This window comes from Prunus dulcis, chromosome 6 (assembly GCF_902201215.1).
Source record: "Prunus dulcis chromosome 6, ALMONDv2, whole genome shotgun sequence".
NCBI lineage: Eukaryota > Viridiplantae > Streptophyta > Magnoliopsida > Rosales > Rosaceae > Prunus > Prunus dulcis.
The window spans coordinates 14,700,713-14,713,339 of NC_047655.1; positions in this window are offsets into that span (position 1 = coordinate 14,700,713).

The window sequence follows — 12,627 nt, forward strand, 5'->3', positions numbered from 1 at the left end:
AATTACAACTTTGCACGATGAATAAGGACAACGTCGCGCAATGTTTTGTCGTGCAAAGTTTTCAATCTCTCCCGCTAAACCCTAAGTCCTACAATTTTGGCAGATTGACAACATTGCGCGACGAACACATTGTTATGCGTCGCGCAAAACCGCGCAACCCTTACCCTGATACCAAATTTTGGCGGACTCACAATATTGCGCGACGGAAGTTATTCTTATGTCGTCGCGCAAGAGTCAATTAAAATATTTTGCGCGACGCTTTGGTTTATTCGTCGTGCAAAATTGAATAAAATTTCAGAAACGACGCGACGGCCTCCTTCTTCCCCAGACTTTTATTTTTGCCCTAACTCTCTCTCTCTCTCTCTCTCTCTCTCTCTCTCTCTCTCCGCCGTCACCTCAGCCCCTTACCCCAGTGGAATTTGGACCGCACCGCCATGACGGTGGTACCCCGGAGCTTCCCAGCCATCACCGTTGAGCCAGCCGCCATAATTTCCTTGGTTTTCACCGAATTTGCTCAGCCGTCGTTCTCGCTCCTCTGGTGACCAAATCCGACACCTGAGGTATGGTTTCTGGACTATTTTTGATGCTTTAGATGATGGTTGGGTAGGATTTCTGTAATTGTTGCAATAGGGCAGTGGATTTGAAACCCTAAGTTTCGGCCGATTTTTGAATTTCAATTCCGGCCATTTTTCGGGGTAGGTCCGAGAACAAAAGTGGCTCCAATTGATGTTTTGAACCTAGGGTAGGAACCTTGGCCCTTAGTTTTAAGAATTTTTCGGCGATTGGTATCGCTTTGGACACCCGCGTGGGGCGGCGCGTGGGGCGGCGCGTGGCTGACTGTAGCCACCTGAATTAGGTCCTAGTGCAATCCTGTAGTTGTCACGAGCGCATAGGGGTTTTCGGATTGGAATTTGGTTACCGTTTGCGTCTCGAATGGATTTTGCCTATTGTGCGATTTCCGGGGTTGTTATGTTCGGACCGTTGGATCGAACTCAAACTCACGTATGGTGTACCTTGTATTTCTAGGATCGTCTAGGATTTGACGGATCGTGGATCGGAGTCCCGGATACTCCGAACTCGCAAACCCTAGGTCAAGAATCTTAATAAAATTGTATGTGCTTTCAAATATTCGTATATTTTATTAATTTGTATGTGTATTAATGAAACTGTGCAAATGTCAGACCTGATTAGACGTCGTAGAGCGGTGACGACTACGCAGAGTTCGGAGCCCTCGGCTCAGCAAACATCTGCTGCCACTGCGCCAGCACTGATGAACCACTTGGCAGTTGGTCCCGCAGGGTCCCAGGCGCTTGCTTCATCAACTTCATCAGTGGCGCAGCCTGTTAGCGCAAGGCGGCATCATCGACCGGCCAGCACTGCCGACACCACATCCACTGATGCGTTGGGATCACAGCCAGTTTCAAATTTCCTTCAACTCCAGTTATTTTTATTTTTATTTTTGTTTTTATTTGTGTGTGTGTATTTTATAGTTAAATTTGTTATTTATTTAACATTAATGTCATCTTTCTTTGCAGCCAAGAAGAACACCTGAGGACCGTGTCGGCAGTTGAAGAAGGCGAAGGTCACCCGGGTGACCAACAGTCGTATCAACATCAGATAGGACGAGCGACATCGGGCTACACCGACGACGGAGTTGCATAGCTCCTTAGCCCACGACATTGGTCATGTCATTCAGAGCCATTGCCCGATGAAATGGAAGTCTTGGAAGGTGATGCTTGACGAGACCAAGACGGAGGTTCGCGGCCAGTTGTCGGTATGTAGGCCTTTTAATTCTTTTTGTTTCAAACTTTATATTTCTATTATTTAAATGTATGTAATTAATTTATTGCAGGCGAACTACAACTTGGAGGACCTGGAAGACGAGTCGTTGGCGTACGTCAATAGACTCTTCTCTGAGAGGTACAAACAGTGGAAGAGCGACTTGCACCATTATTTTGAGGCGTTTGATGATCTGCAAGTCGCTCTTCAGGAGGGTTGCCCGAAGGAGCTTGAGGGGGCGGGAGGATAGTTGGGCATGGCTCTGCGCTCATTTTCAGGCGCCCGCTTTTGTGGTAATTTGTAATATGAATTTCAAATTTATTATATTTTTCTTACTAATGTTTTTTTAATTTTTTATATTTAATTTCAATTTCAACTAATACGTTTTATTTTTTGTATAACAGAATAAAGCCAAAGTCAATAAGGGCAATAGAAAGAAGAAGACTCTTCATCATCATTCGGGTTCCAGGCCCTTCTCCTATAGGATGGATGCACGGCGGCAGGTAATAATAAAATAATTTTTATTTAATTTTTAATATTTAATTATTCTTAATTTATTTTTTCGTACTAATATTTTTCTTCTCTTGTTCAATTTAGAGGGGTCCAAATTCCCAGAGATCGACGTCTTTGGCGACGTTTATGTTCGACATGGGAATAAGTTGGCCGAGTCCCTTCATGTAAGTATTATTTAATTTTAATTCTTATGTTACGCATTCAAGTTTAAAGGTTATTATATGAATGTTTTAATTTATATTTTATGTTATGCTAAACAAACGACGATGGTGGAGAGGAGCCAGTTGGTTCTTCAAGAGTCCGCCTCCCAACTTCCTCCCGATACTCCGATCGAGTCTGTGGATCCTCCACAGGATGCTGGGTTTCAGATCTTGACGGAGACATTGGATCATACTCTAGGGAGGAGACCGGGGACATATTGTCGAGGGATGGGGAATTCCAGGCGGAGGGAACCCAGACCCCGTTCATCAGTGCAGTCAAACAATCAGGTCACTGCTTTGACAGCACAGGTGGCCACTCTTCAGAGCCAGATGTCGGTCATTCTGCAGTCCCTCGCACAGTCCGGCATTCCAGTCCCGCATTTTGATGCGTCGACCTCCGAGCCCGTCCATCCCGAGCATCCCCACCAGACGACGGCCCCTGTAGACCCCCAGACCTCTGAACCGCATGTGCCAGACGACAATGTAGATTTTGGAACATTATTTGATTAGTTTTTTTATTTTCATAATTATTTTTTTAAATATTTCTCTTTCAGCATACATTTATTTTATATAATAAATCTGTTCTTTACAATTTATCTTTTTTTATTGGAATTTCATTTTATTACCCAAAAAAAAAAAAACCACATTTATTTTTTTTATTTAAAAAAAAGTAATATTAAAATCAAATAATATTTATATATATTAATTTTGCGCGACGAAATCTTTTTCGTCGCGCAAATTTACATATTACGAAATAAAAATGATTCATTTTTTTAAATACATATAATTTATTCTTGCGCGACGAACATTTTCGTCACTCAAAAAGATTATGTGCGACAATAGTTTTCGTCGCGCAAAATGTGTAGACACGAATTGCGCGACGAAGAACTCTTTGTGCCGCAAATGTCTACGACACGTATTGCGCGACGAACATTTTCATCGCGCAAAAAGATATGCGCGACAACATTGTTTCGTCGCGCAATACGTGTAGACACGAATTGCGCGACGAAGAACTCTTGGTGCCGCAAATGTCTACGAGACGTATTGCGCGACGAATATTATTCGCCGTGCATTGTTGTGGCGATGAACCTTCTTTCGTCGCGTATAAGTTCTTGCGACGAACTGTTGTGTCGTCTCTGAACCTTTTGTGTAACGAAGGGTAACCGTCACACAATTTTGCGCGACGAGTGAAACCATCGGTCGTGCAAAGTCTTTCTTCACGATCTTTGCGCGACAGATTGCATGCGACGAATTTTCTGTCGCGCTTGAGTTTGTTTCACTAAATGTATCTCTGCGCGACGAAATTGTCTTCGTCGCGCAAATCGTAAAATGTAGTAGTGAAACCTTTTCTCTCTTACCTTACTACCCCATCTTTCCCCTAGGAACACTGGATTTTCTCTTTAGTGCTAAACTCATGGCAGCTCTGCTCCCATGCCACAAGCTTCTCATGCCAAGCTAAGATTCTACCTGTAAGCACTAAGAATTTATTTGTAAGCAGCCATTATTTTTGTTGGTGTAGATAACCAAGATGTTTCGTAAGGCTTTACTATCCTTTCGAAACATTTTGGGGTCTGATCTTTGAACTCAGACAAAGGTGATATTTTCTTCAATTTGCTCCTTACGGCAGCCCAGCCCATTTGTAACTGCCAGAAGAAAAAGGCCCTTACAACAGGAAAGGATATAGTTAGGAATACCAGAAGCACTAGCCTTAATTAAGGTGAGACGACCAGCTTTAGATAACGTTTGGGCCTTCCAACCTGCAAACTTTGATCGAATTCTTTCCATCATCATTTTGGCATTAGTTGGATCTTTCCAGAAGATAATATTGTGGATGCCAAGGTAGCGCCCTAAGGTGGGCTTATGCTGAATCTACATAAGATTACTTAGGGCAGTTCTAACTTGTGAGTGAACATTTCCAGAGAAGTAAATAGCGGATTTTTGTAAGTTAATTTTCTAACCAGAGACTTTAGAAATTTTTTTAAATAAAGTTTTGATATTTTTGGCAGCCACAACCATGGCAAAAATAAGACAATCATCAGTAAAAACCAAGTTAGAGATTCAATCACCTCCAGGGGAAGAGAGCAAACCCACATTAGATTTAGGATTCTTAACAAGAATATTGAAATGCCTAATAAAAAGCCCCATATACAGGAAAAAAATATAAGGAGATTAAGGATCTCCTTGTTGAATTCCCCTAGAGGCACTGAAATGACCATAGGGAGAACCATTAATAAGCAAGGAGAATGAAGTACTAGAAACACAATTCATAATTCGATCACACCACCCAGGATTGAAACCAAATTGGGACATGCAACCTTGAATAAACCCCCAGTCAAGGAGGTCATAGGCCTTTTCAAGGTTGAGTTTGATAGCCATAGCTCCCTGAGAACCTTTCTTTCATTTAAAATCATGGAATAATTCATGAGCAATGAGGATGTTGTCGAAAATAGATCTACCTGGAGCAAAAGCTCCCTGGTTTCTGGAAATACATTTTGAAAGTAAAGGTTTGAGCCGATTAACAAGAATTTTAGTGATAATTTTATAAGAAACATTGCATAAACTAATGGGCCTATAATGATTAACAGTCTCAGGGGAGTCCACTTTAGGAATAATGGTTATGTTGGTGTGATTAAGATCCTGCAAAGGAATATTATTGGTGAAGAAATCATTGACTAGGTCTTTAACCATTAACTTAGTATTCTCCCAGCACCTTTGGTAGAAGACTACTTGCAAGCTAAGAAGCACGGATACGGATACGGATACGGCGATACGATACGACACGACATGGAGATACGGAAAATTTCTAAAAACTAGGATACGATACGTTATGGATACGGTTATTAAAAATATATATTAATAAATATATATAACCTAAAATATATTTTAAATAAATTATAAATTATAAATTATAAATATAGTATAGCATTTTGGGCTTTCTTTTCTGATTCTTTATATTTTTGGGCATGTATAGCTTTTTCCACCCAAATACATCATTACCCAAAGCCCATTTTAATACTTCTGCTTGAGACTCAAACCCATAAACAGATCTATGAAAAAAAAAATATATATTACAAATCCTGCTTTAGCAAACGATGTCGTCACTTGAGATCAGTCTGACATCTTCTTCTTCTCTCCCTCTATGTCTCTCTGTCTCTCTCCCTCTCTCTCCCCCCTCCAGCTTGACAGCTTCTTCTTCCCTCCCTCCCTCTCTCCCTCCCTCCAGTCTGACATCTTCTTCTTCTTCTTCCCCCTCCCTCCCTCTTCACACGCAGCGCCCATGGGTTCCTCAACAGCCCCTCAACGGCAAACTTCGCTCGGAGGTTTGTATCCGAAGAGTCAGATACTCATGTCTGGAATGTTGGATACTAGTATCCGTTTGTCAACTAACGTATCTGTTGATTGCGATACGTATCCAATGCGTATCGGACCGTATCCGAAGCGTATCGTATCCAAACGAGTATCCGATACGGGATACGCCACTAAATTGGCGTATCCATGCTTCTTAGCTTGCAAGCCATCAGGGCCGGGGGCTTTAAGAGGTCCTATACCCTTAACAGCACATTCCAGTTCAAAGTCTGTGGCAGGAGCCAACAGATTCATGTTATCTTGGCTGGTGACATAAAGCTCGATCACGTGGAGAAAATCAGCCATTAGAAGAAGATTGGGAGCCTGCTCAGCCATGAATCTAAGCTTGAAAGCTTTAATAAAGGTCTGATGGAGGACATCCCCCTCAACCCAAAGCCCATCAGGATCCCTAATTCTAATAATTTGATTTCGTTTCCTTCTAATGAGAGCTTGGGTGTGAAAATATTTGGTGTTTTTGTCACCAAGCTGGAGCCAATTAGCTCTAGCTTTCAGAAAATTCTTCTTGCCCAAGCAAAATCTTCAAATCAGTATTTAACTTGAGGTCTTTGTCTAAGAGATAAAGGTTGTAGGGATTCTGGGCCAACTGTTCTTGGATAAGAAGTAAATTCTCTTGGGTTAATCTAATTTTTGGAACAGATCTCCAAAAACATTTTTGTTCGAAGATTTTAGTTTATGTTTGAAGGTGTTACAGCACGATTGGATTTTCTGCCACTGGAAGAATTATTCCAGGTTTGGGTGACCACTTTATCAAAATCTATATGAGCTAACCACATGGCTTCAAATCTAAAGGCTTTTGGGACTCTTCTAGGGGTGTCATTACACGTGAGAAGGATGGGACCATGGTTTGATTTTAGCAAATCTAAGCTAGAGAATCCACCTAGACTATGATCTAATGGTTCTCATTACATCATTTAAATAGACTGACCAAAAACAGAACAATATAGAGGATAGCTTCAGCTCTAAGAAATCTGTTGCAGGATTATATTTCAACACTCCCTTCTAATCCTTTAGCTGATTTCACACCAAGCAAGCTTCTCAGCCTCACAAACCGATCCTTAGGTAGAGCTTTAGTCAAAATGTCTGCTATCTGATCTTCTGTTTTGCAGTATATCAGTTCAATTTCTTTTGCTTGAATGGCTTCTCTGATAAAATGAAATTTCCTGCTGATGTGTCTTGTCTTTTGGTGATGGACTGGATTCCTTGCCATTGCAATTGCTGAGGTGTTATCACATAGAATCTGAGTCCCTTCTATCTGTTCTTCACCAAAATCTTCAAGCACAAATCTCAGCCACTTAGCTTGTGAAGTTGCTTCTGCAGCACTCACATACTCAACTTCGGCTGTAGATAGAGCAACTGTGTTTTGCTTGATGGAAGCCCAAGAGAACATGCCTGAGCCTAGTGTGAAGGCATATCCTGAGGTGCTCCTCATATCATCCTCACTCCCAGCCCAGTCACTGTCACAGTACCCAATTAGAGTAGCTGTCTTCCCCTTTGCAAACTCAATTCCAAAATCCAATGTGCCTTGAATGTATCTCAGCACCCTTTTAGCAGTTCCCATGTGTTTCTTTGAGGGATTGTGCATAAACCTAGCAAGCAAGCTAGATGCAAACATGACATCTGGTCTTGTGGCAGTCAGATAAAGGAGACTTCCTACAATCTGTCTGAATTCACTTTCATCTGCTGCTTCACTCCCATCTTCTCTACACAATTTCTCATTCACCACTAATGGAATTGCCACTGACTTGCAGTCTCTCATTCCAAACTTCTCAAGAATTTTCATGGCATATTTCTTTTGATGAATGAAAATATGCTTGTCAGTTTGTTCCACTCCCATGCCAAGAAAATGGTGCAACAGACCCAAGTCTGTCATCTCATAGTGTTGCATCATATCTTGTTTAAATTCTTCAAGCATTTTAGGACAGCTTCCAGTATATATAATGTCATCTACATAGAGGGAGACAATGATAATACCTGAGGTGTCACTTGTTTTGATATAGAGAGTAGCTTCACTTAAGCTTTTCTTGAAACCTGCAGTGTTGAAATAGGCATCTATTTCATCATACCAGGCCCTTGGGGCTTGCTTCAGTCCATATAGAGCCTTGTTCAACTTGAACACCTTGGTTTCCTTGCTCTCTTGAACATATCCTTGAGGTTGTTCAACATAAACTTCCTCCTTTAGAATGCCATTGAGAAAGGCAGACTTCACATCCAATTGAAATAGGTTCCATTCCTTTTGTGCTGCAAGGGCTATCAAAGTTCTGATGGTGTCAAGTCTTGCCACAGGGGCAAATGTCTCATTATAGTCGATTCCAGGCTTCTGTGAATAGCCTTTAGCCACAAGCCTAGCTTTATTCTTCTGCACAGTACCATCTAGGTTCAGTTTGACCTTGTAGACCCACTTAACACCTATTACTGGTTTGTTAGATGGCCTGTCAACTAATTTCCAAGTATTGTTCTTCTCAATCATCTCCAATTCAGCCTCCATTGCACATCTCCATGATTCATCCAAATCTGCTTCTTCAAAGCTGTCAGGTTCTACAATGCACATGTTGCATTGTGCCATGATGTCATTAATACTCCTCCACTTGTGAGGTGTGTGATCAAGCCTTTGAGTCTCTTCAAGCATTTCTTCCCCTTGAGGTGCAATTTCTTCTTCCATCTGCATTTGAGTATCCAAGAACTGAGAGTGATCATCTAATACCCTCTGTTCAGTTTCTGCAGTATCTTGATTTCCATCTGGCATAGGTACTCCCACATCTGCATTGCTAGGATTCTCCCATTTCCATGAGGCTTCTTCATCAAAATAGACATCCCTAGACAAGATAATCTTTCTTGTCTTAGGATCATACAGTCTATAGCCTTTTTCACACAATCCATAGCCCACAAAAATGCATTTGTGACTGTTTTCTTCCAACTTGTGTCTCAAAACAGAAGGAATAAGCACATGACATAGGCATCCAAACACTTTCAAGTGTGCAATACCTGGCTTTCTTCCTGTGTAGACCTCAAATGGTGTCATTTTCTCAAGAGATTTAGAAGGACACCTGTTGAGAAGGTAGACTGCTGTATGAACAGCTTCTGCCCAAAACTCATAAGGAAGACTCTTTTCATGTAGCATAGACTTTGCCATCTCAATCACTGTCCTGTTCTTCCTCTCAGCAACACCATTTTGCTGAGGAGAATATGCCACTGTCAGCTTGTCTTTGTATTCCAGCCTCACTGCAGTATGTAAGAAATTCATTTGACATGAATTCTCCACCTCTATCACTTCTAAGTGATTTCACTTTGTGTCCACTCTGCAATTCTGTCATTGCTTTGAACTTCTTGAAACATTCAAAAGCATTGGATTTATTTCTGAGAAAATAAACCCAAGCCATTCTTGTATAGTCATCAATGAATAGCAGAAAGTATCTATTCTCTGACATTGATGCAATCTGCATTGGACCACAGATGTCAGTGTGAACTAATTCAAGTGGAAACTGAGCTCTCCAAGTAGATTCTGCAGGAAATGAGTCTCTATGCTGCTTTCCCAGCTTGCAGCCTTCACACACTGCTAAATCCTTCTCCAGACTAGGCAGTCCATGAACCATGTCTTGATTTGCTAGCATCTTGATGCTTTGATCATTAAGATGACCCAGCCTTTTATGCCAAGTCTGCAAACTGTGAGTCACACTTGCTCTCAACACCAACTGAGTAGCAGGTACCATTGTGAGAGAGAAACACCTATTGCTAGTCATTGGAACCTTAGCTATAGGATTTTGCAGTGACCAATCATCAAAAATTGTCACCATTCCCTTTCCAAATACTAAACAATACCCATGTTCCATCATCTGACCAACACTTAGCAAGTTCTCCTCCAAACTAGGCACCAACATCACTTCTTGAATGTGTTTTCTGCCTGTTTTGGTTTCTATCACAAGAGTACCTTTTCCTGCAACTTGAACTGTCTCTCCAGTCCCCATTTTCACCTTGGAAGTTACATCCCTTCGAATGTCTATCAGTAGCCTTTCATCTCCAGTCATATGGTTGCTACAACCACTGTCCACATACCAAGAGTTGCTCATTTTCACATCTGTCACAGCATTGCATGCATAAAACAATGTTCCAGTTTCTTCAACCTGATTGGCATAGTTCACCTTCTGCACAGATTGATTGGCAATTTCTAACCATGTGTGACCAAACTTTCCACATCCTCTGCATTTTGGTTTTCCTTCAAACCAGCACTTGCCATAGTGCAGTTTTTCACAGTGCTTGCAGGGTGTTTTAGTTCCATCATTTGATGCATTTGGTTTGGTATTTGAATTGGACTTGTTATTCCAATTCTTCCCATTTTCCTTCCAGTTCTTCTGAGACTTGTTACCTCCAGAAGAACTTCCATTCTTAGAGCTTTTACTCTCAATGTTCAGACTAGTGAAAGCCTTTTCTGTGGAATTTTCATTGTGCCTATCTAATCTGAGCTCAAAGTTCTTGAGAGATGCAACCACTTCTTGAATTTCAAGAGTGTCAAGATCCTTTGAATGCTCAATCACAGAACATATAGAATCATAAGATCTAGGCAAGCTAATAAGCAATTTCTGCACAACTCTTTCTCTAGGTAACTCTTCACCATAATTCTTCATTTGATTAATCAGATCAAACAGTTTAGCAGCATAAACAGAAAATGATTCACTATCCTTCATACGAGTGTATTCAAACTCTCTACGTAAGCCTTGTAGTTTCACACTTCTTACCTGTTTATCACCTCTAAACTCTTGCTTCAAATATCCCATGCACCTTTTGAGGTTTCTTCATTCACTATTCTGGGAAAAATTTGGTCTGAGACTGCACCTTGGATCAGTCCAAGTGCACGAGCATCTTTCATCAAAGTCTCAGCCGTTACAGACTTCTCTTCTTCAGCAGCTTTAGATCCTTCTTCCTTTCCTTTTTCCTTCGTTGGATCTGAAGCATCAAAGCCATTTTCAACCAAATCCCACAGTCCATGAGATTTCAGAATGGTCTTTAATCGAATGCTCCAAAACTCATAGTTTTCTCCATTGAACACTGGTGTACGAAGCTCAGAAGAGCTTGATCCTGCCATGTTAGACATCAGACGCAGCTAGACAGGCTTCATAAGGTATTGAATGAGCTCAACGTCAGCTCAGCCAAGCACCAGCTCCTTCCTCACAGATTCACGCCCAATAAACAATCAAACCTGGCTCTGAGGCCATGTTATCATTCTGAGTTTATCTCTTTCTCAGATTAGGAAGAGGTGCTCTTCTAGAGCATTTAGCTAGAGAGAACAAAGAGGAAAATAAGAAAAATGCATTGTTCTATTGATTTCTGCAAAACTGCAGCTTACATAGTGTGACTGCTAGGAGAGAAATGTGATTCTCTTCTAACAGAATTACAGCTGTCATCCTATTAGATGCTTACACATGTCATAGCAAATCTAAGCTAGAGAATCCACCTAGACTATGATCTAATGGTTCTCATTACATCATTTAAATAGACTGACCAAAAACAGAACAAAATAGAGGATAGCTTCAGCTCTAAGAAATCTGCTGCAGGATTATATTTCAACAAACACTTCACAATCATTGAGAAATATATTAAACTTTATCATGGCCGGAGTAAACACCTGAGATCCTCCCATTTTTTCATTTAAGGAGCATATATTATTGAAGTCTACTAGAAGAAGCCAAGGGATATTGGACACTGGTTTTGAGGATATAAGATCTGTCCACATAGTCTCTTGCTTAGCTTTTTGAAGGTAGGCATAGACGAAGGTAGTTAACCATACCTTCTTAGTGGATAACTCTTGAATCTCATAATGAATATAATGCTCATGGTAATTTAAAATACTTATATTTAACATAGAAGGGTTCCACATCAAGATAATCCCCCCACATTGTCCTATGGAGGAGGGGATACAAAAACTACTACTAAACCTAACCTCTGGACCAAGCAATCAGCCTGATCCCGAGAGACTCTAGAGTCCACAATACAAAAGAGATCTAAGCAAAAGGTACTAATATAAAATAGGGATTGCAGAACGAAACCACTCCAGGCACAGCCTCGGCAATTCCAGCTTAAGAGCTTCATAGATTGGGATTATCAACTCCTGGAGTAGAGGGGTTAAAGACCCCCAGGATTTCTACACTCGGTTCTGAATTTTCCTGGACTTCTTCAAAGAGCTCTCTAGCTCTTTTCTTGGAGCTTTTAAAAGCAGTAGTAGCAGAAATACTATTTTACTCATGAGAAAGGCCTGGATCAGACATCAAATTCTTCCCTTTGTCAACCCCGCTTGGCCCAGCTTCCTTGAAATAAACTTTGGGGATAGGACTAGAAACCCCATCAACAATATGAATACCTCTTGCCACTTCATTAAAAGTTCTGCCATCTCTCACCGCACTTTTTGCCTTCCCTTTGCCGTTAGAGACCACAGTCCAGCCAACATCCTTTTCTTCATTATTCTACATAAACCCTTCCTCAACTTCCTCACCATTATAATTTTTATGAATATCTTCAACCGTAATGGGCTGAGGGAAGACAAGGATCACGTCCTCCCGCAGCTTCCTCTGGTCCTCTTCATCCAGAATTAAGTCTTTGGGAAAGAAGTTAGGCTAATTGTTCAACCTCTCCACTTGGAGATAGTTCTTATTAGAGATTTTGATAGGGCACACATCACCTGGTTCCTTCTTTTGGCTAGAGTAAAAAGATATTGCAAAATGGGCCTCATAACTAATGTAAATACGGGTCCTTTGGGTCATCTCCAAGGATCAAGCACCTC